This window comes from Ranitomeya imitator, chromosome 1, assembly GCF_032444005.1.
Source record: "Ranitomeya imitator isolate aRanImi1 chromosome 1, aRanImi1.pri, whole genome shotgun sequence".
Lineage (NCBI taxonomy): Eukaryota > Metazoa > Chordata > Amphibia > Anura > Dendrobatidae > Ranitomeya > Ranitomeya imitator.
Window position 1 is genome coordinate 963,909,828 of NC_091282.1, and position 27,113 is coordinate 963,936,940.

General features: G+C 45.8%; 1 protein-coding gene across 1 annotated transcript in view; it reads left to right on the forward strand.

The window, feature by feature from the left end:
* Positions 1-27,113, forward strand: part of LOC138656667 (bifunctional heparan sulfate N-deacetylase/N-sulfotransferase 4-like) — a 1,389,166-nt gene that overhangs the window by 426,704 nt on the left and 935,349 nt on the right. The gene's annotated exons all lie outside the window — the stretch shown is intronic.

Here is a 27,113-nt window from a genome sequence, read left to right on the forward strand (position 1 = left end):
TGGCAGAAGTTTCGAGAAGGCTGGGATTTTATAAAGCTGGGAAATTTGCATAATCTGACCTTTCCTACCAATGATAGTAAATAAGCTTTAACCCTAACAGGCTAATTCAGGTCTGAAACTTTAGTCAAAGTTATCTGAGCACACAAATCTCCAAGAGTGTCCAAACTCTTGCATTGGCCCATATTCATTTCTGTAATTTTTAAAATGCAGACTATGAAAACATATATTTTTATTTGTGTCATCTTTAGTGTTGAGCAATACCGTCCGATACTTGAAAGTATCGGTATCGGATAGTATCGGCCGATACCCGAAAAATATCGGATATCGCCGATACCGATATCCGATACCAATACAAGTCAATGGGACACCAAGTATCGGAAGGTATCCTGATGGTTCTCAGGGTCTGAAGGAGAGGAACCTCTCCTTCAGGCCCTGGGATCCATAGGGATGTGTAAAATAAAGAATTAAAATAAAAAATATTGATATATTCACCTCTCCGGCGGCCCCTAGACATCACGCTGGTAACCGGCAGGCTTCTGTGTTTAAAATGAGCGCCTTTAGGACCTGCGAATGACGTCGGGGCTTCTGATTGGTCGCGTGCCGCTCATGTGACCGTCACGCGACCAATCAGAAGCCGCGACGTCATTCGCAGGTACTTAATTCCTAGAATTAGGAGCTTAGTGAATGAGAATGACGTCGCGGCTTCTGATTGGTCGCGTGGCGGTCACATGAGCGGCACGCGACCAATCAGAAACCGCGACGTCATTCTCAGGTCCTAAAGCCGCTCATTTTAAACACAGAAGCCTGCCGGTTACCAGCGTAATGTCCAGGGGCCGCCGGAAAGGTGAATATATCAATATTTTTTATTTTAATTCTTTATTTTACACATCCCTATGGATCCGATACCGATACCCGATACCACAAAAGTATCGGATCTCGGTGTCGGAATTCCAATACCGCAAGTATCGGCCGATACCCGATACTTGTGGTATCGGAATGCTCAACACTAGTCATCTTTAGTTTTCAGGCTTTTACATGTCATTTTATCTTCAACTTGCTTCACTGTTCGCAATGGTAGTCATATTGACCTGGAGATGCCACTGTATCCATGCAGTAATGATTTTGTAATCTCCATCATAAAGAACTAGACTACATATGATAATGAATTCAGTATTGCAATGGATATAATTATGCTACATTAAGACAAAGTCATCACAATAAGCCCAGATATGTGGGCCCACAGTATGTGCAGTAGATCAAGAATAAATATGGGACTGCAATTATTACAATGAGAATTATTTTGTTCAACTAATATGCCAATGTGAACAAAAAGTTGGTTATAAGACAATAGCTAAAAAAAATTATATTGAGGGTTGGTAGTCTGAAAGAGGTGATTGTTTAGAGAATTTTACTGTACTGTACATTGCTATAGTATCTAGATATATTTAAATATTTCACAAAAGTTCATCACAACATGAAAATTATATTTTTATCTTGAAATGTAAAAATTGTTCACAAATGTGCAAGCTTATGTTCTTTCTAAGTTGGCACTCATGATTTCATAAGTCTTGACAGCACTATTTTGGCAGAGTTCCCCTATAGACTGAGTGGAAAAAGGAGAGAAAGAAAAGCATTTTTCATTAACAAGTGACAAGTAAAATGATGCATGTCTTGGAAACTTTGCAATATATTTCATGTATATATATGTATTGTGATGTAGCGATGTCCTTGCTGTGCAGTGAATAGGCAGTGACCCATATAAAGTTCAAACAAAGTCTTGTTTATTACATAGCATACTCACAAACCGGAACAGAAAAGCAAACAAGTCCTTCGGTATGCAGCCGGGAAAAAAATAACAATAGTCCATAGTCCGCTGCCGTGAGCGTATTACACCCCCCGTGTACGCTGGGGTGTATGGCTTTTCAGGCTCTGCCTGGCCCGTGTTTCTCCACACGGAAGGAGCTTTGCACAAGCCTCCTGCAAGGTCTGACTCCCAGATCAGACTGACACACCCAAACTCTCTTGCTGGGGTTTTTTTTTCTATCCTCCAGATTCTATGGCCATGGGCCACTATAAGATCTGGGCTGGAGGAAACGGACCGGCCCCACTACCATCCTGCAGTCCGTTTCAAAATAAAAGCCCATACCAGGTTTTCCTGAATAAATTCTGGGACAAATAACTTGACCCAGTTCACACTTACTTTTATTCTTCCCTGTGTCTCACAGGCAACCTGCTGTGAGCACAGGGCACTCCAGCGGATCTAATATGCTTCTAAGCACATCCTGGGGGACACATAGCGACCCTCGCATATGACACCGGTCACTGCCTCACAGTATATATACTGTATTTTTCGCTTTATAAGACACTCTGGATTATAAGACTCACCCCAAATTTTGAGGAGGAAAATAGGAAAACATTTTTTTAATAAAATGGTGGAGCTTCTTATAATAAATGCATCTTATTGCTTACTTGGTTGGTGGTTGCTTTTAAGTGGGGTCCCAGGATCGCTGCTGGAGGAGGCAGGAGTGGGGTGATGCCGCAGAATGGGATGAGGGATGTTCCGTTGTGAGGCACGCTGCTGTGAGTGTCCAGGTGGCTCTGCTGCACTGTGTCCCGAAGGTGCTACTGCACTGTGTCCCAGTGGCTCTGCTGCACTGAGTTCCCTTTGCCTGTGCAGTGTTGCACTGTGTCCCCTGTGGTGGTATGATGCTATGCTGTGTCCCCAGTGGCGGTGCAGTGCTGCGCTGTGTCCCCGCTGCTGCGGGGGGCTCTACCTATACTTTGTGTAAGGCTAGAGCCCCCGGCAGTTCTTCCATGGTTTCTTGTGCGTTGGACTCCAGAAAAATGGCCACAGCAGCACCACTTGGACACATGCAGCGGTGCTGAGAAGGTATATCCACATTATAAGATGCAGCCCCCTTTACCCCCCAAATTTGGGGGAGAAAAAGAGCGTCTTATGATCCGGAAAATACGGTATATACAGTACAGACCAAAAGTTTGGACACACCTTCTCATTTAAAGATTTTTCTGTATTTTCATTACTATGAAAATTGTACATTCACACTGAAGGCATCAAAACTATCAATAAACACATGTGGAATTATATACTTAACAAAAAAGTGTGAAACAACTGAAAATATGTCTTATATTCTGGGTCGTTCAAAGTAGCCACGTTTTACATTGATGACTGCTTTGCACACTCTTGGCATTCTCTTGATGAGCTTCAAGAGGTAGTCACTGGGAATGGTTTTAACTCCATAGCCATGCCCTGTCAGGATGAATAAGTGGGATTTCTTGCCTTATAAATGGGGTTGAGATCATCAGTTGTGTTGTGCAGAAGTCTGGTGGATACACAGCTGATAGTCCCACTGAATAGACTGTTAGAATTTAGGGTTAAGCGACTTTTACTTTTATAGGATTGGGTCAGGTTTCACGAAACCCGACTTTTTCAAAAGTCGGGTCGAGTGAAATCGGCCGATCCTATAAAAAAGTCGGGGTCGGGGTCGGCCGAAACATGAAACCCAATGCAGTGCATTGGGTTTCTAATGGTTCCCAGGGTCTGAAGGAGAGGAAACTCTCCTTCAGGCCCTTTGATCCATATTTAAGTGTATAATAAAGAATTAAAATAAAAAATATTGCTATACTCACCCTCGGACGCGCCCTGGTACTAACCGACAGCCTTCCTTCCTTAGAATCAGCGCGTGAAGGGCCTTAGAAGACGTAGCGGCTTGTGATTGGTTGCGCGACCGCCCATGTGACCGCTCGCACGACCAATCACAAGCCGCGACGTCACCAAAGGTCCTTCAAGCGCTGATTATTAGGAAGGAAGGCTGCCGACAAGAAGCAGGGCGCGTCCGAGGGTGGGTATATTCCTATTAGGTATATACTCACCCTCGGACGCGCCCTGCTTCTTTCCGGCAGCCTTCCTTCCTAAGAATCAGCGCTTGAAGGACCTTCAGTGACGTCGCGGCTTGTGATTGGTTGCGCGAGCAGTCACATGGGCGGTCACGTGACCAATCACAAGCCGTGACGTCATCTAAGGCCCTTCACGCGCTGATTCTAAGGAAGGAAGGCTGCCGGTTAGTACCAGGGTGCGTCAGAGGGTAAGTATAGCAATATTTTTTATTTTAATTCTTTATTTTACACTTAAATATGGATTCCGATACTGATTTCCGATATTGCAAACATATCGGAATTCCGATACCAGATTCAGAAGATCGCCGACCTCATGGCTGACCCCACACAGGGGTCGGGTTTCATGAAACCCGACTTTGCCAAAAGTCGGCGACTTCTGAAAATGGCCGACCTGTTTCGCTCAACCCTATTAGAATTTGTATTATGGCAAGAAAAAAGCAGCTAAGTAAAGAAAAATGAGTGGCCATCATTACTTTAAGAAATGAAGTTCAGTCAGTCCAAAAAATTGGGCAAACTTTGAAAGTGTCCCCAAGTGCAGTGGCAAAAACCCTCAAGAGCTACAAAGAAACTGGCTCACATGAGGACCGCCCCAGGAAAGGAAGACGAAGAGTCACCTCTGCTTCTGAGGATAAATTTATCCGAGTCACCAGCCTCAGAAATTACAGGTTATCAGCAGCTCAGATTAGAGACCAGGTCAATGCCACACAGAGTTCTAGCAGCAGACACATATCTACAACAACTGTTAAGATGAGACTTTGTGCAGCAGGCCTTCATGGTAAAATAGCTGCTAGGAAACCACTTCTAAGGGCAGGCAACAAGCAGAAGATACTTGTTTGGGCTAAAGAACACAAGGAATGGACATTAGACCAGTGGAAATCTGTGCTTTGGTCTGATGAGTCGAAATTTGAGATCTTTGGTTCCAACAACCGTGTCTTTGTGCGACGCAGAAAAGGTGAACGGATGGACTCTACATGCCTGGTTCCCACTGTGAAGCATGGACGAGGAGGTGTGATGGTGTGGGGGTGCTTTGCTGGTGACACTGCTGGGGATTTATTCAAAATTGAAGGCACACTGAACCAGCATGGCTACCACAGCATCTTGCAGCGGCATGCTATTCCATCCGGTTTGCGTTTAGTTGGACCATCATTTTTTTTTCAACAGGACAATGACCCCAAACACACCTCCAGGTTGTGTAATGGCTATTTGACCAAGAAGGAGAGTGATGGGGTGCTACGCCAGATGACCTGACCTCCACAGTCACCAGACCTGAACCCAATCAAGATGGTTTGGGGTGAGCTGGACCGCAGAGTGAAGGCAAAAAGGCCAACAAGCGCTAAGCATCTCTGGGAACTCCTTCCAGATTGTTGGAATACCATTTCCGGTGACTATCTCTTGAAGCTCATCAAGAGAATGCCAAGAGAGTGCAAAGAAGTCATCAAAGCAAAAGGTGGCTACTTTGAAGAACCTAGAATATAAGACATATTTTCAGTTGTTTCACACTTTTTTGTTAAGTATATAATTCCACACGTGTTAGTTCATAGTTTTGATGCCTTCAATGTGAATTTACAATTTTCATGGTCACGAAAATACAGAAAAATCTTTAAATGAGAAAGTTTGTCCAAACTTTTGGTCTGTACTGTATTTGATTGTAAACTTGTTGCATGTGTGATTTATTATTTTTGAATTCACTCATCAGCTGCTCATTGCTATATTTCTTGTTAGAATTGGCATGTGCCCCAATCCTTATGTCTTTAGATTACTACTATGCATGTCTTAGCGTGTCATAGTTCTGTCATAAGTCAATCAGTCACTAGAGGCGCAAGTGTGGTGGAAAGTACCTGCGCATGCGCACAGACAAAATGTGGTCATGACAACTTCATGTTTGTTGTGGCATACTTAGAATACAGTGCTGTATATATACAGCGCTGTATAAAAACAGCGATCCACAGTGGAGATTTGTAAAGCTGTAGCTTCAATGCTACTAATGTCTTTACTACAATAACTTCAGTGACTCTATCTTTACTAGGTTCTTAGCCACCTTGTTGCATCTATTTACAGGTTGGAATAATTTATTATTTATATTAAGATGGAATAGACTCAGATGTGGCCATAGTGATTAATCACGAATCCTATTGGGGCATCATGGGAATAAAGACAATGGTATAGAACCCTTACTCTGGCATTCTGAACAGACCCCTTCTTGGGGTTACTTTCAGATACCAATGGCATTTACGGGGGGCATAGAACCCCTCTGGGTAGTAATACCTCAACCAATATATCAATATAGGTACACCTGGGTTAATGCACCAAGCCAACCCAATATAACCCCAAAGATAAATGAAATAATGGTCTTTTATTAGTCAATATTGGCTGGCAGGCTATAATAACAATATAGCAATATATTTAAAAAATATATTTTTTTACAGAAAAAAACAAAAGAAAAAAGTTTTTACTTTAAGAAGTTGATGTTTAATTTGTTGTCCTCAATATAGCAATACATCTTCCCGGGTGAGTATATATTGCCATGGTGGCATTTAAAGGAGTGTAATAAATCTGTGAAAATAAAAATAAATTGCATAATTGAAAAAATTATTTAAAAAAATAAAAATTTTGTAGATCATCTGATCTATTCTGCTGAGAGCAAGGTGAACCCAACTGGGACTAAAAGGGACCTAATAGTCATTATATTGCTACAGTTATAATATTATTGAATTAATTTTGAAGTCCACGTTCAGACCTGCCAGTTTTAGGGTGTTTTGTTTAAAAATCCACTCCAGTTTTCCATGTTTAAGGAGACAGACTCAATCACCCCTGTTCTTTGTGGAGGAATCATATTAATTATTTTAAATCTAATTTGTTTTTCAGTTTTATTCATTTCCACAAAGTGTTTTGACACAGGACAATTCATTCATTTTTTCCTTATGGTTGTCATGGTTCCACCCCTCAGTGTGTCTGGGATGCAGTTAATTGACAGCTTGGCCGTCCAATCTGGAATAGGAGTGTGCTGAAGCTGTCAATTCTTTGCTTGACAGCTTGACCATCCAATCTGGTACAGTGGCATGCTGAGCTGTCAATGTGTTGATTGACAGCTCAACTATCCAATCTGAGACTGTGAGGCGTCTGCTGTCTCCATGTGTTCAAGCTACGTGAGATGCAGGATAACTGGTTTAGCAAGAAGGCTGATGAAATTCAGGGCTATGCAGATACCTATGACCAGAAACGCTTCTACAAAGTGCTCAAAGCTGTATATGGACCCCTGTCATGAAGCTCTTCATCTCTGCTTAATGCAAATGGAACTAAGCTGCTGACAGAAAAGAAAGAAATTCTGGAAAGGTGGGCTGAGCACTTTAATAATATTCTTAATCGCTCTGCCAATATCAATGAGGCTATTGCTCGCCTGTCTCAGGTAGAAATCAACAAGGACTTTGATGTTCTTCCAAATGGAGATGAAGTCTGGAAAGCAGTAAAACAACTTTCTTGTGGAAAAGCACCCGGAAATGATGCTATACCTGCTGGGGTATATAAAGCTTGCCGCCCTGCTCTGATGCAAACGGTGACCAATCTATTCCAGTATATGTGATAAAAAGGAACAGGTTCCGCAACAGATGAAATATGCCAGCATAATTCACATATAAATGAGGAAAGGTAATCGCCAATCTTGTGACAACCATCGAGGCATCTCCTTTCTGTCCACTGTAGGAAAGATATTGGCTCGTCTATTGCTCAACCGCCCTTTACATCACCTTAAACAAGGCCAATTACCTGAAATCCAGTGTGGTTTCCGTGCTAAACGTGGAAAAGTAGATATGGTCTTTGCAGCATGTCAACTTCAGGAAAAGTGCCAGGAGCAACACAGTGACCTCTATGTGACTTTTGTTGATTTGACCAAGGCTTTCGACACAGTCAGTAGAGATGGCCTGTGGAAGATCATGACAAAATTCGGCTGCCCAAGCAAATTCATCTCAATCATCTGGCAGTTCCATTATGGCATGATAGTGAAGGTTCTGAACAATGGAGATGAATCTGAGGCTTTCCCAGTAACAAACGGCATACAACAAGGCTGTGTGCTTGCTCCAAACCTGTTCAGTATGCTATTCTTTGCAATGTTCAGTGATGCCTTCAACAACTGTAAAGATGGAATCCAGGTTAGGTACAAGACTGATGGCAAGCTATTCAACCCAAAATGCCTGAAGGTGGTTACGAAAGTGCATGAGACTGTTATCCTTGAATTATTATTCGCTCATGACTGTGCACTTAAAGCTAGCACGGAACAGCAGATGCAGCATGAAATGGACTGTTTTTCTCAAGCCTGTGACAATTTTGGTCTCAAGATTAACATTAGAAGAAGTCATGGTCATCTTTGACTATGAAGGACGAACATCATCATCATAGTATATACCTGTGTGTCATTTCCTCTTGTATATAGTATGTACCTGTATGTCATCTTCTCCTGTATACAGTGTATACCTGTATTTCATCTTCTCCTGTATCCAGTATATACCTGTATGTCATCTTCTCCTGCATTTAGTATATACTTGTGTGTCATCTCCTCCTTTATTAGACCTCATTCACACGTTATTTGGTCAGTATTTTTACCTCTGTATTTGTAAGCTAAAACTTAGAGTAAAACAATCATAGGAATTTAGTAGAAACATCTCACCACATCTGTATTTTCTCCCACTCATTGTTTTCGCTTATAAATACTGAGGTAAAATACTGACCAAATACTGAACGTGTGAATGTGGCCTTATACACAGCCTCCACCTGCAGCACCTCACTCTTCTCTATACACAGCCTCATATTGCAGCAGCTCCTCACTTCTCTCATTTTGCCCCTGACATCTCTCATTTTTCCCCTCACATCTCTATCCATGAGGCTTCTCCCTTTCCATTGACATTATGCCTCACAGAAGCAACTCCATTCTAGACACAACTGAGCTAGATGTGGCCTGTGCATGCTATGCGTAAACTTTTGCTCATAGCAACCAACCACAGCTCAGCTATAATCTTTTACACAGCTCTGGTGAAATGAAAGATGCTTAGTGATTGGTTGCGGAGTGGGCGGGGTTATTTGGAGTGGGCGTGACCGATACATACACCCACACATACACTTAACTTTATATATTAGATTCCGGTGGTGGGGTGAACAAATACTGGGCGCTTCAACATTTGAGGGCAGTTTACATATGTCAGGCAAGGAAAAAAAACCTTCTTTCTATCCCTAGAACAACCTCTTGAAGGAAGCAATATCGAACTGTACCAAACGGTCTTTAGTATTTCTTTTTCTTCTATAGAAGAGTGGAGGGTTCCTGAATTCTTCATCCTTAGGCAGACAGTTGGTTAACATACCCCAATGTTTTTTTTATTATTTCAGCATTTTTTTTACTTTGATTATTATTATTATTATTTATTATTATAGCGCCATTTATTCCATGGTGCTTTACATGTGAGAAGGGGTATACGTAATAAAACAAGTACAATAATCTTGAACAATACAAGTCACAACTGGTATAATAATAATATTGATAATTATGACGTATTGGGAGCTGCACACACCTCTCACCACACTGTCTCAGTTGTGACTACTCTTACAAGTTGCCACGTAGCTCTATATGAGTCGAACTGTAATCAGATAACAAGTCTTATTACAAATATCAGTGCAATTGTGCTTCTCTGGCAGGTAAGTTGTGGAGGAAAAACTTGACGTGCTAGAAAAAAACTGACTACATTTTTGGAATCAGCATGCCAATTTTAGTATAAATCAGCTCAAAAACCTAACTCAACAGAAATTTTTTTTCAAATTGTTCCCCAGTGTAATTAAATTCTGTTACTATTCCGAGCCCTACTCTTTTGTTGGTTCAACAATCCCTTTAGGTATCGTATCTCCCTGAGCTTTTTAACCATGGAGTCCAGAACTTCATCCAGATTTTCCTCTTCACTTATTATCAATTGAACCCTCAAGAACTGGCTAAACAGTATACACTATTCATATTTTGCAGATGTTGAGTACTCTATATGAGTAAGTTATTGTTATCCATATTTTCTTACATATCGAGTTGTATTAAGGGTCTCATTTTCTTCTTAACCAAAACATCCAGAAATTGTGCTCTTGAGGTAACTAAAACCAAAGTATTCATGAAAGGCACATTATTCCTTCTCAGTTCCTGTCCACAGGAAGAAGACATTGTCTATATATCTCCACCACCCCAGTACATATAGGAAGTGGTGGGACACATAGATGAGGTCCTCCTCCAGGGTGCTCATCAATATATTTTTGTACACCGATGCCATGTTTGCTCCATAGCGGTGCCACACCATTGTAAGTAGTACTCATCACCACATAGAAAGTAATTATGTCTCAATATAATGTTTAAAAAATGTATTATGAATTTTCTACCATCTTCTGATATATTATAAGACATGATCTATTGATGTATATAGTGAGATAACATCAAATGAAGCCAATATAACCTCCATGTCTAAACAAATCCCTTGTAACTTATTGAGGAAATTAGTGGTGTCCTGTATAAATGAAGTTGGATTTTTTGTTGGATACCTATCCTATTGAACACCAAGTCTACCCAGGCACTATTGGGTGCCCTGGTGTGGTTTTGAGACATTTATGGAATTTTGGAATTATGTACATTTCTGGGGTGCTTGGATTCTCCACCACTAAATAATTAACGATCTCATGTCCAATGCTTCCTCTAGATAATTGTTACTACATCTCAAAACTTGACATTTTGGATCCCCATGTAGTTTTTGATACACTTCACGATCTCTCAACTGTCTATTAATTTGCAGTATGTACTTCTCCTTGTCCATGATGATGACAGCCCCACCATTGTCGGTGGGTTTGCTTATAATGTCATCACGGACAAGTTCAGACAGTACTTTTGCTTCACCTTCAGTAAAATTAGGATGTTTAAAACCCCACACAACATTCCCTTTCAAGTTTTCTATATCATGTCTGACAGCCATTATAAATGCATCAATCACCGCAGCATTAGTGGGGAGTATAAATTTACTCTTGTTAGTCAACATTAATTGCGACAGACTGAACTTACTGGTTTTAACTTTTAGATCAGAGGTAATATTACAAAATCAAACTTTATGTTTAATTGTTCAAAAAAATTTCTCCAAATCAATTTGCAATTGGAACCTATCTAAATGAGTGCAAGGACTAAATGTTAACCCCTAAGGGTACCGTTACACTATACGATTTACCAACGATCACGACCAGCGATACGACCTGGCCGTGATCGTTGGTAAGTCGTTGTGTGGTCGCTGGAGAGCTGTCACACAGACAGCTCTCCAGCGACCAACGATGCCGAGGTCCCCGGGTAACCAGGGTAAACATCGGGTTACTAAGCGCAGAGCCGCGCTTAGTAACCGGATGTTTACCCTGGTTACCAGCGTAAAAAAAAAAAACACTACATACTTACCTTCCGGTGTCTGTCCCTTGCCGTCTGCTTCCCGCACTGACTGACTGACTGCCAGTCGTAAAGTGAAAGCACAGCGGTGACGTCACCGCTGTGCTCTGCTTTCACTTTACGGCCGGCAGTCAGTCAGTGCGGGAAGCAGACGGCAAGAGACCTGACGGACACCGGAATGTAAGTATGTACTGTTTGTTTTTTTTACATTTACGATGGTAACCAGGGTAAACATTGGGTTACTAAGCACGGCCCTGCGCTTAGTAACCCGATGTTTACCCTGGTTACAAGCGAACGCATCGCTGGATCGGTGTCACACACACCGATCCAGCTACGACAGCGGGAGATCCAGCGACGAAAGAAAGTTCCAAACGATCTGCTACGATGTACGATTCTCAGCAGGGTCCCTGATCGCTGCTGCGTGTCAGACACAGCGATATCGTATGGATATCGCTGGAACGTCACGGATCGTACCGTCGTAGCGACAAAAGTGCCACTGTGAGACGGTACCCTTACTCAATATTAAGATTTGTGAATCAGTCAGTACCTTCTTAGATATGTTAATTACTAGTTATGTTGTTTTTTCTTCTTTGCTGCCTTATCTGCTGCCGGTGGTAGTTTTTGCCTTCCCCCCTTTTTCATCCCTTATTGTATTGTCCATATGTGCAATAAATACAATTATTAGCATCAGATGATATAACCCTTTGTTCCCTTTTTCAATTAGTTATATTACCTCTTTTCTTCCTCATGTATTTTGTATTGTCCTTTTGCCAGTTGTACATTTTTGTAATCCTACATGTCCCTATTCCTTTTCTTTCTTTTTGTTTCCTTTTAGTCCATAGGTAATTTATTCACATTGTTATTTACCATCTCATGAAATATTGTCCAATCTTCAGTATTGAGATGGATCTGTATTTTGCTTTCCAACTCTCCAATCTTTTCCTGTAGTTTCCTAGTTTCCAATTGCAAAAATTCAATATTCAACAAGATGACATCCAAAGCATATTTCTTGGAAATCAAGGAAAATCTTCCTTCCCACCCCCAATGGGAGTGGTTTTTGTTGTCCTTTCTCATTCTCGGGTCCTCTACCAGAGACCTGGGAGTTTGGGATCTTAGCTGTTCCCAGCATTGCACATTTCTGGACGGAGTGCTCAGATGTTGCTCCTGGGATCTGTTGTAGCCATTCTTCCAACTTAGGGGTCACTGCTCCAAGTGCTCCTATCACCACTGGAATCACTGTTGCCTTAACCTTCCACATCTTGTACAGTTCTCCTTTGAGGCCCTGACATTAATCCAGTTTCTCATATTCCTTCTTTCTGATGTTGCTGTCATTTGGCACTGCCACATCTATTATCATTGCTGTCTTCTGATCCTTGTCTACTATCACAATGTCTGGTTGGTTAGCCAACACCTGCTTATCCATCTGGATCTTGAAGTCCCATAGGATTTTAGCCTTTTCATTCTCCACTACTTTTTCTGGGGTCTCTCACTTGAACTTATGTGGACGTAGCCTATATGCTGTGCAGCTGTTCCTGTTTCACAAACCCAGTTACACCTCCATGCATATCCTGAGGAGCCCACACAGCGCACCCTGGCTGCAGCATGGCTCAGCGCATCACAATATATATATATACTAGCTATTGAACCCGTTCTACGCCCGGGTGGCGAGCATTTATAATGGTATATGGTCTCCATCCTGGTATGTGCTGCTCCATCCTGCGTCCCCATCCTGTCATGTGCTGCACCCATCCTGCGTCCCCATCCTGGTATGTGCTGCACCCATCCTGCGTCCCCATCCTGCGTCCCCATCCTGTCATGTGCTGCACCCATCCTGCGTCCCCATCCTGTCATGTGCTGCACCCATCCTGTGCCCCATCCTCATATGTGCTGCACCCATCCTGCGTCCCCATCCTGTCATGTGCTGCACCCATCCTGCGTCCCCATCCTGTCATGTGCTGCACCCATCCTGCGTCCTCATCCTGTCATGTGCTGCACCCATCCTGCGCCCCATCCTGTCATGTGCTGCACCCATCCTGCGTCCCCATCCTGGTATGTGCTGCACCCATCCTGCATCCCCATCCTGCGTCCCCATCCTGTCATGTGCTGCACCCATCCTGCGTCCCCATCCTGGTATGAGCTGCACCCATCCTGCGTCCCCATCCTGTCATGTGCTGCACCCATCCTGCGTCCCCATCCTGGTATGTGCTGCACCCATCCTGCGTCCCCATCCTGCGTCCCCATCCTGTCATGTGCTGCACCCATCCTGCGTCCCCATCCTGTCATGTGCTGCACCCATCCTGCGTCCCCAACCTGTCATGTGCTGCACCCATCCTGCGTCCCCATCCTGGTATGTGCTGCACCCATCCTGCGTCCCCATCCTGCGTCCACATCCTGTCATGTGCTGCACCCATCCTGCGTCCCCATCCTGTCATGTGCTGCACCCATCCTGCGCCCCCATCCTGTCATGTGCTGCACCCATCCTGCGTCCCCATCCTGGTATGTGCTGCACCCATCCTGCGTCCCCATCCTGTCATGTGCTGCACCCATCCTGCGTCCCCATCCTGGTATGTGCTGCACCCATCCTGCGTCCCCATCCTGCGTCCCCATCCTGTCATGTGCTGCACCCATCCTGCGTCCCCATCCTGTCATGTGCTGCACCCATCCTGCGTCCCCATCCTGTCATGTGCTGCACCCATCCTGCGTCCCCATCCTGTCATGTGCTGCACCCATCCTGCGTCCCCATCCTGTCATGTGCTGCACCCATCCTGCGTCCCCATCCTGTCATGTGCTGCACCCATCCTGCGTCCCCATCCTGTCATGTGCTGCACCCATCCTGCGTCCCCATCCGGGTATGTGCTGCACCCATCCTGCATCCCCATCCTGCGTCCCCATCCTGTCATGTGCTGCACCCATCCTGCGTCCCCATCCTGGTATGTGCTGCACCCATCCTGCGTCCCCATCCTGTCATGTGCTGCACCCATCCTGCGTCCCCATCCTGGTATGTGCTGCACCCATCCTGCGTCCCCATCCTGCGTCCCCATCCTGTCATGTGCTGCACCCATCCTGCGTCCCCATCCTGTCATGTGCTGCACCCATCCTGCGTCCCCATCCTGTCACGTGCTGCACCCATCCTGCGCCCCATCCTGTCATGTGCTGCACCCATCCTACGTCCCAATCCTGGTATGTGCTGCACCCATCCTGCGTCCCCATCCTGTCATGTGCTGCACCCATCCTGCGTCCCCAACCTGGTATGTGCTGCACCCATCCTGCGTCCCCATCCTGTCATGTGCTGCACCCATCCTGCGTCCCCATCCTGTCATGTGCTGCACCCATCCTGCGTCCCCATCCTGTCATGTGCTGCACCCATCCTGCATCCCCATCCTGTCATGTGCTGCACCCATCCTGCGTCCCCATCCTGTCATGTGCTGCACCCATCCTGCGTCCCCATCCTGCGTCCCCATCCTGTCATGTGCTGCACCCATCCTGCGCCCCCATCCTGTCATGTGCTGCACCCATCCTGCGTCCCCATCCTGGTATGTGCTGCACCCATCCTGCGTCCCCATCCTGCGTCCCCATCCTGTCATGTGCTGCACCCATCCTGCGTCCCCATTCTGGTATGTGCTGCACCCATCCTGCGTCCCCATCCTGTCATGTGCTGCACCCATCCTGCGTCCCCATCCTGTCATGTGCTGCACCCATCCTGCGTCCCCATCCTGGTATGTGCTGCACCCATCCTGCGTCCCCATCCTGCGTCCCCATCCTGTCATGTGCTGCACCCATCCTGCGTCCCCATCCTGCGTCCCCATCCTGTCATGTGCTGCACCCATCCTGCGTCCCCATCCTGCGTTCCCATCCTGTCATGTGCTGCACCCATCCTGCGTCCCCATCCTGTCATGTGCTGCACCCATCCTGCGTCCCCATCCTGTCATGTGCTGCACCCATCCTGCGTCCCCATCCTGGTATGTGCTGCACCCATCCTGCGTCCCCATCCTGCGTCCCCATCCTGTCATGTGCTGCACCCATCCTGCGTCCCCATCCTGTCATGTGCTGCACCTATCCGGGGGCCTGAGCAGGCGGGGACACCGGCGCGCTGTGGGGGTCAGGTGCCAGTATCGCCGCCAGCTCAGGCCCCCCCAGCACTTACTATAATCACCTGTCCTGCGTTCCACCGCTGGGCGCCGCCATCTTCCCGGTCTCCTGGCTGTGACTGTTCAGTCAGAGGGCGGCGCCGGCGCGCATTAAGCGCATCATCGCGCCCTCTGAACTGAAGGTCACAGGCCGAAGACCGGGAAGATGGCGGCGCTCAGCGGTGGAACGCAGGACAGGTGAATATAGGCGATACTCACCCTCCTGGCGGTCCCTGCTTCTCTGTTGGAGATCGCGGTGTGCGTTCAGTGTGAACGCATACCGCGATCTCCCGGGAGTGTCACTCTGTGAGGCCCAGACTGCGCCGTCTATAAAGGCTTTGGACAGAGTGACGCTCCCAGCGTTATATTATAGATTTATATATACAGTGGGGCAAAAAAGTATTTAGTCAGTCAGCAATAGTGCAAGTTCCACCACTTAATAAGATGAGAGGCGTCTGTAATTTACATCATAGGTAGACCTCAACTATGGGAGACAAACTGAGAAAAAAAAAATCCAGAAAATCACATTGTCTGTTTTTTTTAACAATTTATTTGCATATTATGGTGGAAAATAAGTATTTGGTCAGAAACAAACAATCAAGATTTCTGGCTCTCACAGACCTGTAACTTCTTCTTTAAGAGTCTCCTCTTTCCTCCACTCATTACCTGTAGTAATGGCCTGTTTAAACTTGTTATCAGTATAAAAAGACACCTGTGCACACCCTCAAACAGTCTGACTCCAAACTCTACTATGGTGAAGGCCAAAGAGCTGTTAAAGGACACCAGAAACAAAATTGTAGCACTGCACCAGGCTGGGAAGACTGAATCTGCAATAGCCAACCAGCTTGGAGTGAAGAAATCAACAGTGGGAGCAATAATTAGAAAATGGAAGACATACAAGACTACTGATAATCTCCCTCGATCTGGGGCTCCACGCAAAATCCCACCCCGTGGGGTCAGAATGATCACAAGAACGGTGAGCAAAAATCCCAGAACCACGCAGGGGGACCTAGTGAATGAACTGCAGAGAGCTGGGACCAATGTAACAAGGCCTACCATAAGTAACACACTACGCCACCATGGACTCAGATCCTGCAGTGCCAGACGTGTCCCACTGCTTAAGCCAGTACATGTCCGGGCCCGTCTGAAGTTTGCTAGAGAGCATTTGGATGATCCAGAGGAGTTTTGGGAGAATGTCCTATGGTCTGATGAAACCAAACTGGAACTGTTTGGTAGAAACACAACTTGTCGTGTTTGGAGGAAAAAGAATACTGACTTGCATCCATCAAACACCATACCTACTGTAAAGCATGGTGGTGGAAACATCATGCTTTGGGGCTGTTTCTCTGCAAAGGGGCCAGGACGACTGATCCGGGTACATGAAAGAATGAATGGGGCCATGTATCGTGAGATTTTGAGTGCAAACCTCCTTCCATCAGCAAGGGCATTGAAGATGAAACGTGGCTGGGTCTTTCAACATGACAATGATCCAAAGCACACCGCCAGGGCAACGAAGGAGTGGCTTCGTAAGAAGCATTTCAAGGTCCTGGAGTGGCCTAGCCAGTCTCCAGATCTCAACCCTATAGAAAACCTTTGGAGGGAGTTGAAAGTCCGTGTTGCCAAGCGAAAAGCCAAAAACATCACTGCTCTAGAGGAGATCTGCATGGAGGAATGGGCCAACATACCAACAACAGTGTGTGGCAACCTTGTGAAGACTTACAGAAAACGTTTGACCTCTGTCATTGCCAACAAAGGATATATTACAAAGTATTGAGATGAAATTTTGTTTCTGACCAAATACTTATTTTCCACCATAATATGCAAATAAATTGTTAAAAAAACAGACAATGTGATTTTCTGGATTTTTTTTCCTCAGTTTGTCTCCCATAGTTGAGGTCTACCTATGATGTAAATTACAGATGCCTCTCATCTTTTTAAGTGGTGGAACTTGCACTATTGCTGACTGACTAAATACTTTTTTGCCTCACTGTATAGAGAGCGAGAGCGAGGAAAAGAGTATTTGATACACTGCCAACTTTGCAAGTTTTCCTACCTGCAAAAATTGGACAGGTCTGTAATTTTTATCATGTATACACTTCAACTGAAAGAGAATCTTAAAAAAAATAGAAAATCAAATTGTACGATTTTTACTTAATTAATTTGCATGTTATTGCATGAAATATGTGTTTGATTAAATAGAAAAACTTTGCAATTACAGAAATCAGATGTTTCCTGTAGCTTTTGACCAAGTTTGCACACACTGCAGCAGGGATTTTGGCCCACTCCTCCATATAGATCTTTTCCAGATCTTTCAGCTTTCAGGGCTGGAACTGGACAACATTGAGTTTCAACTAACTCCAAAGGTTTTCTATTGGGTTCATGTCTGGTGACTGGCAAGGCCACTCCCAAACCTTGAAATGCTTCTTATTTAGTCACTACTTAATTGCCATGGCTGTGTGCTCCTGGTCATTATCATGCTGGAAAACCCAGCATGACCCATATTTAATGCTCTTACTGAGGGAAGGAGGTTGTTGGCCAAAATCTCGCAATACATGACCCCATCCATCCTACCTTCAATATGTTGCAATCATCCTAGGCCTTTTACAGAAAAGCACCCTCAAAGTATGATGTTTCACCCACCATAATTCATAATCAAAATGGTTATCTTGAGGTTCTACTCATCCTTCTTCTTTCTTCATACATGGCAAGTGTAGTTATACCAAAAAGTCTCATCTGACCATATGACCATCTCAAAGGCCTCCTCTGGATCATCCAGATTGACATTAGTGAACTTCAAACAGGTTTGGACATGTGCTGGCTTGAGTAAGGGTACCTTGCTTGCACTGCCTGATTTTAATCCAAGACGGCATAGTTTGTTACAAACCGTAATGTTTGAGACTGTGGTCCTAGCTCTCTTCTGGTCATTGACCATGTCCTTCATTGCAGTTTTGGCTGATTCCTGACCTTTCTCACGATCAATATTACCCTACGAGTTGAGAGCTTGCATAGAGCCCCAGACCGAGGAAGATTGACAGACATCTTGCATTTCTTCCATTTCATAATAATTGCGCCAACAGTTGTTGCCTTCTCACCAAGCTGCTTGCCTACTGTCATCATTCCGAAGCTTTGGAAGATGTTAGTCTTAGATCATAAGCAGAAACAGAAAGCATAGGAAATATTATAGAGGAAATCAGGGGTGGATTAAGGGTAGCCAGGGCCCCGGGCTGTTCACACACTGTGGCCCCCCCGGTCATGTGACGGGGTCATGTGACGGGGGTCATGTGACGGGGGTCATGAGACGGGGGTCATGAGACGGGGGTCATGAGACGGGGGTCATGATATACCCGAACCAGATTATTCCAGAAAAATGGCCGGGCCCTACTCTACTGTAACCTATTAAATATTTGTTAAAATCTGCAATACAATTTAGGTATATCTTGACCAATAATATCACATACAAGGAACAAATACCACCGCACCATGACCAGACCACAAATTACAACCACAGTGATCGAATAATATCACATACAAGGAACAAATACCACCGCACCATGTCAAGACCACATATTACCACTTGGTGACCAAATAGCACATACAAGGGACAAATACCACAACACCATTTCCAGACCACATATTACCACCACATAGTGACTGAATGATACAATACTGATCAGTAATGAAAAAAAAAAAAAAACACAATACTATCACCATAAGTGCCAGTATTCACAGGAGATCTGTAATTAGTATGCAGTGTCTGTGTAGAGGTAATACAGAGATCACTGGTGGTATTATAAACAGGAGCTCTGTATATAATGTATAGGTAATACAGTGATCACTGGTGACATTGTACACAGGACCTTTGTATATAGTATACAGTGTATAGTGTCAGTGTATAGGTAACACTGACTCACCAGTGACGTCTCTAGGTGAAGTCCTTCATCTTTCATCCAGCACAGACCGCCATCATTTCTTCCAGCCAGGACTCGTTTCTGCAGGAAATAACACAGTTATCTCGAGCTCCGCTTGCAGAACACATTACTTAACCCCTTCCTGACCTTTGACGCCACGTAGGCGTCATGAAAGTCGGTGCCAATCCGACCCATGACGCCTATGTGGCGTCATGGAAAGATCGCGTCCCTGCAGGCCGGGTGAAAGGGTTAACTCCCAATTCACCCAATCTGCAGGGACAGGGGGAGTGGTAGTTTAGCCCAGGGGGGTGGCTTCACCCCCTCGTGGCTACGATCGCTCTGATTGGCTGTTGAAAGTGAAACTGCCAATCAGAGCGATTTGTAATATTTCACCTATTATAACGGGTGAAATATTACTAGGGGTAGGGTTAGGGGTAGGGTTAGGGTTAGGGGTAGGGTTAGGGCTAGGGTTAGGGCTAGGGTTAGGGCTAGGGTTAGGGCTAGGGTTAGGGGTAGGGTTAGGGGTAGGGTTAGGGATAGGGGTAGGGTTAGGGCTAGGGTTAGGGGTAGGGTTAGGGTTTCGGTATGTGCACACGTATTCTGGTCCTCTGCGGATTTTTCCGCTGCTGATTTGATAAATCCGCAGTGCTAAACCGCTGCGGATTTATGGCGGATTTACCGCGTTTTTTCTGCGCATTTCACTGCGGTTTTACAACTGCGATTTTCTATTTGAGTAGTTGTAAAACCGCTGCGGAATCCGCACAAAGAAGTGACATGCTGCGGAATGTAAACCGCTGCGTTTCCGTGCAGTTTTTCCGCAGCATGTGTACAGCGATTTTTGTTTCCCATAGGTTTACATTGAACTGTAAACTCATGGGAAACTGCTGCGGATCCGCAGCGTTTTCCGCAGCGTGTGCACATACCTTTAGAATTAGGCCATGTGCACACAGTGCGGATTTGGCTGCGGATCCGCAGTGAATTGGCCGCTGCAGATTCGCAGCAGTGTTCCATCAGGTGTACAGTACCATGTAAACATATGGAAACCAAATCCGCTGTGCCCATGGTGCGGAAAATACCACGTGGAAACGCTGCGTTATATTTTCCGCAGCATGTCAATTCTTTGTGCGGATTCCGCAGCGTTTTACACCTGTTCCTCAATAGGAATCCGCAGGTGAAATCCGCACAAAAAACACTGGAAATCCGCGGAAAATCCGCATGTAAAATGCAGTGCCTTTTACCCGCGGATTTTTCAAAAATGATGCTGAAAAATCTCACACGAATCCGCAACGTGGGCACATAACCTTAGGGTTAGGGTTGGAATTAGGGTTGTGGTTAGGGGTGTGTTGTGGTTAGGGTTGTGATTAGGGTTATGGCTACAGTTGGAATTAGGGTTGTGGTTAGGGTTAGGGGTGTGTTGGGGTTAGGGTTGTGGTTAGGGGTGTGTTGGGGTTAGGGTTGTGATTAGGGTTATGGCAACAGTTGGGATTAGGGTTAGGGGTGTGTTGGGGTTAGTGTTGGAGGTAGAATTGAGGGGTTACCACTGTTTAGGCACATCAGGGGTCTCCAAACACAACATGGCGCCACCATTGATTCCAGCCAATCTCGTATTCAAAAAGTCAAATGGTGCTCCCTCAATTCCGAGCCCTGACGTGTGCCCAAACAGTGGTTTACCCCCACATATGGGGTACCAGCATACTCAGGATAAACTGCGCAACAATTACTGGGGTCCAATTTCTCCTGTTACCCTTGTGAAAATAAAAAAATGCTTGCTAAAACATCATTTTTGAGGAAAGAAAAATGATTTATTATTTTCACAGCTCTACGTTGTAAACGTCTGTGAAGCACTTGGGGGTTCAAAGTGCTCACCACATATCTAGATAAGTTCCTTGGGGGGTCTAGTTTCTAAAATGGGGTCACTTGTGGGGGGTTTCTACTGTTTAGGCACACCAGGGGCTCTGCAAACGCAACGTGACGCCCGCAGACCATTCCATCAAAGTCTGCATTTCAAAAGTCACTACTTCCCTTCTGAGCCCCGACGTGTGCCCAAACAGTGGTTTACCCCCACACATGGGGTATCAGCGTACTCAGGAGAAACTGAACAACAATGTTTGGGGTCCAATTTCTCCTGTAACCCTTGGGAAAATAAAAAATTCTGGGCTAAATAATTATTTTTGAGGAAAGAAAACGTATTTATTATTTTCACGGCTCTGCATTATATACTTCTATGAAGCACTTGGGGGTTCAAAGTGCTCACCACACATCTAGATAAGTTTCTTTCGGGGTCTAGTTTCCAAAATGGGGTCACTTGTGGGGGGTTTCTACTGTTTGGCCACATCAGGGGCTCTGCAAACGCAACGTGACGCCCGCAGAGCATTCCATCAAAGTCTGCATTTCAAAACGTCACTACTTCAATTCCGAGCCCCGGCATGTGCCCAAACAGTAGTTTACCCCCACATATGGGGTATCACCGTACTCAGGAGAAACTGGACAACAAATATTGGGGTCAAATTTCTCCTGTTACCCTTGGGAAAATTAAAAAATTCTGGGCTAAATAATTATTTTTGAGGAAAGAAAACGTATTTATTATTTTCACGGCTCTGCATTATAAACTTCTGTGAAGCACTTGGGGGTTCAAAGTGCTCACCACACATCTAGATAAGTTCCTTTCGGGGTCTAGTTTCCAAAATGGGGTCACTTGTGGGGGGTTTCTACTGTTAAGCCACATCAGGGGCTCTGCAAACGCAACGTGACGCCCACAGAGCATTCCATCAAAGTCTGCATTTCAAAACGTCACTACTTCACTTCCGAGGCCCGGCATGTGCCCAAACAGTGGTTTACCCCCACATATGGGGTATCAGCGTACTCAGGAGAAACTGGACAACAACTTTTGGGGTCAAATTTCTCCTGATACCCTTGGGAAAATAAAAAATTGCAGGCTAAAACATTTTTGAGAAAATAATTTTTTTTTTATTTTCATGGCTCTGCGTTATAAACTTCTGTGAAGCACTTGGGGGTTCAAAGTCCTCACCACACATCTAGATTAGTTCCTTTGGTGGACTAGTTTCCAAAATGGGGTCATTTCTGGGGGATCTCCAATGTTTAGGCACACAGGGGCTCTCCAAACGTGACATGGTGTCCGCTAATGATTGGAGCTAATTTTCCATTTAAAAAGCCAAATGGCGTGCCTTCCCTTCCGAGCCCTGCCGTGCGCCCAAACAGTGGTTTACCCCCACATATGGGGTATCAGCGTACTCAGGACAAACTGGACAACAACATTTGTGGTCCAATTTCTCCTATTACCCTTGGCAAAATAGGAAATTCCAGGCTAAAAAATCATTTTTGAGGAAATAAAAATTATTTTTTATTTTCATGGCTCTGCGTTATAAACTTCTGTGAAGCACCTGGGGGTTTAAAGTGCTCAATATGCATCTAGATAAGTTCCTTGGGGGGTCTAGTTTCCAAAATGGGGTTACTTGTGGGGGAGCTCCAATGTTTAGGCACACAGGGGCTCTCCAAACGCGACATGGTGTCCGCTAACAATTGGAGCTAATTTTCCATTCAAAAAGTCAAATGGCGCGCCTTCCCTTCCGAGCCCTGCCGAGTGCCCAAACAGTGGTTTACCCCCACATATGAGGTATCGGCGTACTCGGGAGAAATTGCCTAACAAATTTTATGATCCATTTTATCCTATTGCCCATGTGATAATGAAAAAATTGAGGCGAAAAGAATTTTTTTGTGAAAAAAAAGTACTTTTTCATTTTTACAGATCAATTTGTGAAGCACCTGAGGGTTTAAAGTGCTCACTAGGCATCTAAATAAGTTCCTTGGGGGGTCTAGTTTCCAAAATGGGGTCACTTGTGGGGGAGCGCCAATGTTTAGGCACACAGGAGCTTTCCAAACGCGACATGGTGTCCGCTAACAATTGGAGCTAATTTTCCATTCAAAAAGTCAAATGGCGCGCCTTCCCTTCCGAGCCCTGCCGAGTGCCCAAACAGTGGTTTACCCCCACATATGAGGTATCAGTGTACTCAGGAGAAATTGCCCAACAAATTTTAGGATCCATTTTATCCTGTTGCCCATGTGAAAATGAAAAAATTGAGGCTAAAAGAATTTTTTTGTGAAAAAAAAGTACTTTTTCATTTTTACGGATCAATTTGTGAAGCACCTGGGGGTTCAAAGTGCTCACTATGCATCTAGATAAGTTCCCTGGGGCGTCTAGTTTCCAAAATGGGGTCAATTGTGGGGGAGCTCCAATTTTTAGGCACACGGGGGCTCTCCAAATGTGACATGGTGTCCGCTAAAGAGTGGAGCCAATTTTTGATTCAAAAAGTCAAATGGCGCTCCTTCCCTTCCAAGCCCTGCCGTGCGCCCAAACAGTGGTTTACCCCCACATATGAGGTATCAGCGTACTCAGGATAAATTGGACAACAACGTACGTGGTTCAGTTTCTCCTTTTACCATTGGGAAAATAAAAAAATTGTTGCTAAAAGATAATTTTTGTGACTAAAAAGTTAAATGTTCATTTTTTCCTTCCATGTTGCTTCTGCTGCTGTGAAGCACCTGAAGGGTCAATAAACTTCTGGAATGTGGTTTTGAGTACCTTGAGGGGTGTAGTTTTTAGAATGGTGTCACTTTTGGGTATTTTCAGCCATATACACCCCTCAAACTGACTTCAAATGTGAGGTGGTCCCTAAAAAAATGGTTTTGTAAATTTCGTTGTAAAAATGAGAAATCGCTGGTCAAATTTTAACCCTTATAACTTCCTAGCAAAAAAAAATGTTGTTTCCAAAACTGATGTAAAGTAAACATGTGGGAAATGTTATTTATTAACTATTTTGTGTCACATAACTCTCTGGTTTAACAGAATAAAAATTCAAAATGTGAAAATTGCGAAATTTTCAAAATTTTCGCCAAATTTCCGTTTTTATCACAAATAAACGCATAATTTATTGACCTAAATTTACCACTAACATGAAGCCCAATATGTCACGAAAAAACAGTCTCAGAACCGCTAGGATCCGTTGAAGCGTTCCTGAGTTATTACCTCATAAAGGGACACTGGTCAGAATTGCAAAAAACGGCAAGGTCTTTAAGGTCAAAATAGGCTGGGTCATGAAGGGGTTAATTTTTCACAACTTCTACATTACACCACATGAAGATAAAAAGGCGATATAGTGTCACTCTGCACAGTAACAGGACCGCCCCCCCATTTAGAACTGTATACTCAAAAAATAAAATAAATACATCACTGCAGTAATAATATCCCTTAATTAGCCCCTATGGTAATAATATTCCCCACTCTGGCCCCGTTTATCTCATTCCTGGCTCCAGCCATATGTTCTCCCAGCCTGCACTCATGAGTATCCATTCTACACCATGTGATCTCCCCATCCTGCCCCATCTGTCTCCATCGTATCCATCCTGCCCCATGATCCAATCCTGCCCCATGTCTCCAATCATGCCCGTGTCTCCATTCTGCCCATGCCTCCAGTCCTGCCCCCAGTGTGTCCAGCATATTACCCCCAGTGTGTCCAGCTTATTACCCCCAGTGTCTCCAGCAATCTGCCCCAGTATGTCCAGCATATTGCCCCCAGACAGTGTGTCCAGCATATTACCACCAGTGTGTCCAGCAATCTGGCCCAGTGTCTCCAGCATTGCCCCAGTGTGTCCAGCAATCATCTGCCCCAGTGTCTCCAGCATTGCCCCTGTGTGTCCAGCAATCATCTGCCCCAGTGTCTCCAGCAATCTGCCCCACTGTCTCCAGCAATCTGCCCCACTGTCTCCAGCATTGCCCCCCAGTGTGTCCTCCAGCAATCTGCCCCACTGTCTCCAGCATTGCCCCACTGTCTCCAGCATTGCCCCACTGTCTCCAGCATTGCCCCCAGTGTGTCCTCCAATCTGCCCCAGTGTCTCCAGCATTGCCCCCCAGTGTGTACTCCAATCTGCCCCACTGTCTCCAGCATTGCCCCCAGTGTGTCCTCCAATCTGCCCCAGTGTCTCCAGCATTGCCCTTAGTGTGTCCTCCAATCTGCCCCAGTGTCTCCAGCATTGCCCCAGTGTGTCCTCCAATCTGCCCCAGTGTCTCCAGCATTGCCCTTAGTGTGTCCTCCAATCTGCCCCACTGTCTCCAGCATTGCCCCCAGTGTGTCCTCCAATCTGCCCCACTGTCTCCAGCATTGCCCCCAGTGTGTCCTCCAATTTGCCCCACTGTCTCCAGCATTGCCCCCAGTGTGTCCTCCAATCTGCCCCAGTGTCTCCAGCATTGCCCCCCAGTGTGTCCTCCAATCTGCCCCACTGTCTCCAGCATTGCCCCCAGTGTGTCCTCCAATCTGCCCCAGTGTCTCCAGCATTGCCCTTAGTGTGTCCTCCAATCTGCCCCAGTGTCTCCAGCATTGCCCCCAGTGTGTCCTCCAATCTGCCCCAGTGTCTCCAGCATTGCCCCCCACTGTGTCCTCCAATCTGCCCCACTGTCTCCAGCATTGCCCCCAGTGTGTCCTCCAATCTGCCCCAGTGTCTCCAGCATTGCCCCCCAGTGTGTCCTCCAATCTGCCCCACTGTCTCCAGCATTGCCCCCAGTGTGTCCTCCAATCTGCCCCAGTGTCTCCAGCATTGCCCCCCAGTGTCCTCCAATCTGCCCCACTGTCTCCAGCATTGCCCCCAGTGTGTCCTCCAATCTGCCCCAGTGTCTCCAGCATTGCCCTTAATGTGTCCTCCAATCTACCCCACTGTCTCCAGCATTGCCCCCAGTGTGTCCTCCAGCATTGCCCCCCAGTGTGTCCTCCAGCATTGCCCCCCAGTGTGTCCTCCAGCATTGCCCCCCAGTGTGTCCTCCAGCATTGCCCCCCAGTGTGTCCTCCAGCATTGCCCCCCAGTGTGTCCTCCAGCATTGCCCCCCAGTGTCTCCAGCATTGCCCTTAGTGTGTCCTCCAATCTGCCCCACTGTCTCCAGCATTGCCCCCAGTGTGTCCTCCAATCTTCTCCAGTGTCTCCAGCATTGCCCCCCAGTGTGTCCTCCAGCATTGCCCACCAGTGTGTCCTCCAGCATTGCCCCCAGTGTGCCCTCCAGCATTGCCCCCCAGTGTGTCCTCCAGCATTGCCCCCCAGTGTGTCCTCCAGCATTGCCCCCCAGTGTTTCCACCGATAACTGATAACTGATAAAAAAAAAAAAAAAAAAAAAAACAAGCAGTCTCCTCACCTGTCCGCACTCCAGGCGGTGAGCTCCCTGCAGCAGCGCACACTCGCCGGCGACTGACAATGACGTCAGATGCCGGCGACGTGTGCGCTGCGGCCGACTTCAGCTGCCAGCCTCCAATTGGCTAGCGGCTGTTGTTGTTAACTATTGACAATAGGAAACCGCCGCAGCGCCGGAAGGGGCCCGGTGAGCAGATGAGAAGGGGCCCGATGCGGGCCCCCTCTCTCTGCCCACCGGGTCCGGGGGCACACAAACGCCGCCCGGTGGGCAGTCACAGACCATTAGCGGAGGGTCAATCTGTGCGGTAGCCCAGCGCCCCCCCAGACCACTGGGCCCTGGGCTACCGCCCATGTTGACCTTCTGATAATCCGCCCCTGGAGGAAATTGAGGGCAGAGCAGAACTGTGGAGAGCTTTGTGGGTGGGTGTGATACCTTTATGTTATATTCTATAGTGGAGGGGCAACTAGTGCATTGACTGTCACAGTGTCGAATGTAAGAAAACTTGGCACTCAGAGAAGATGAAATGAAATAAATGATTT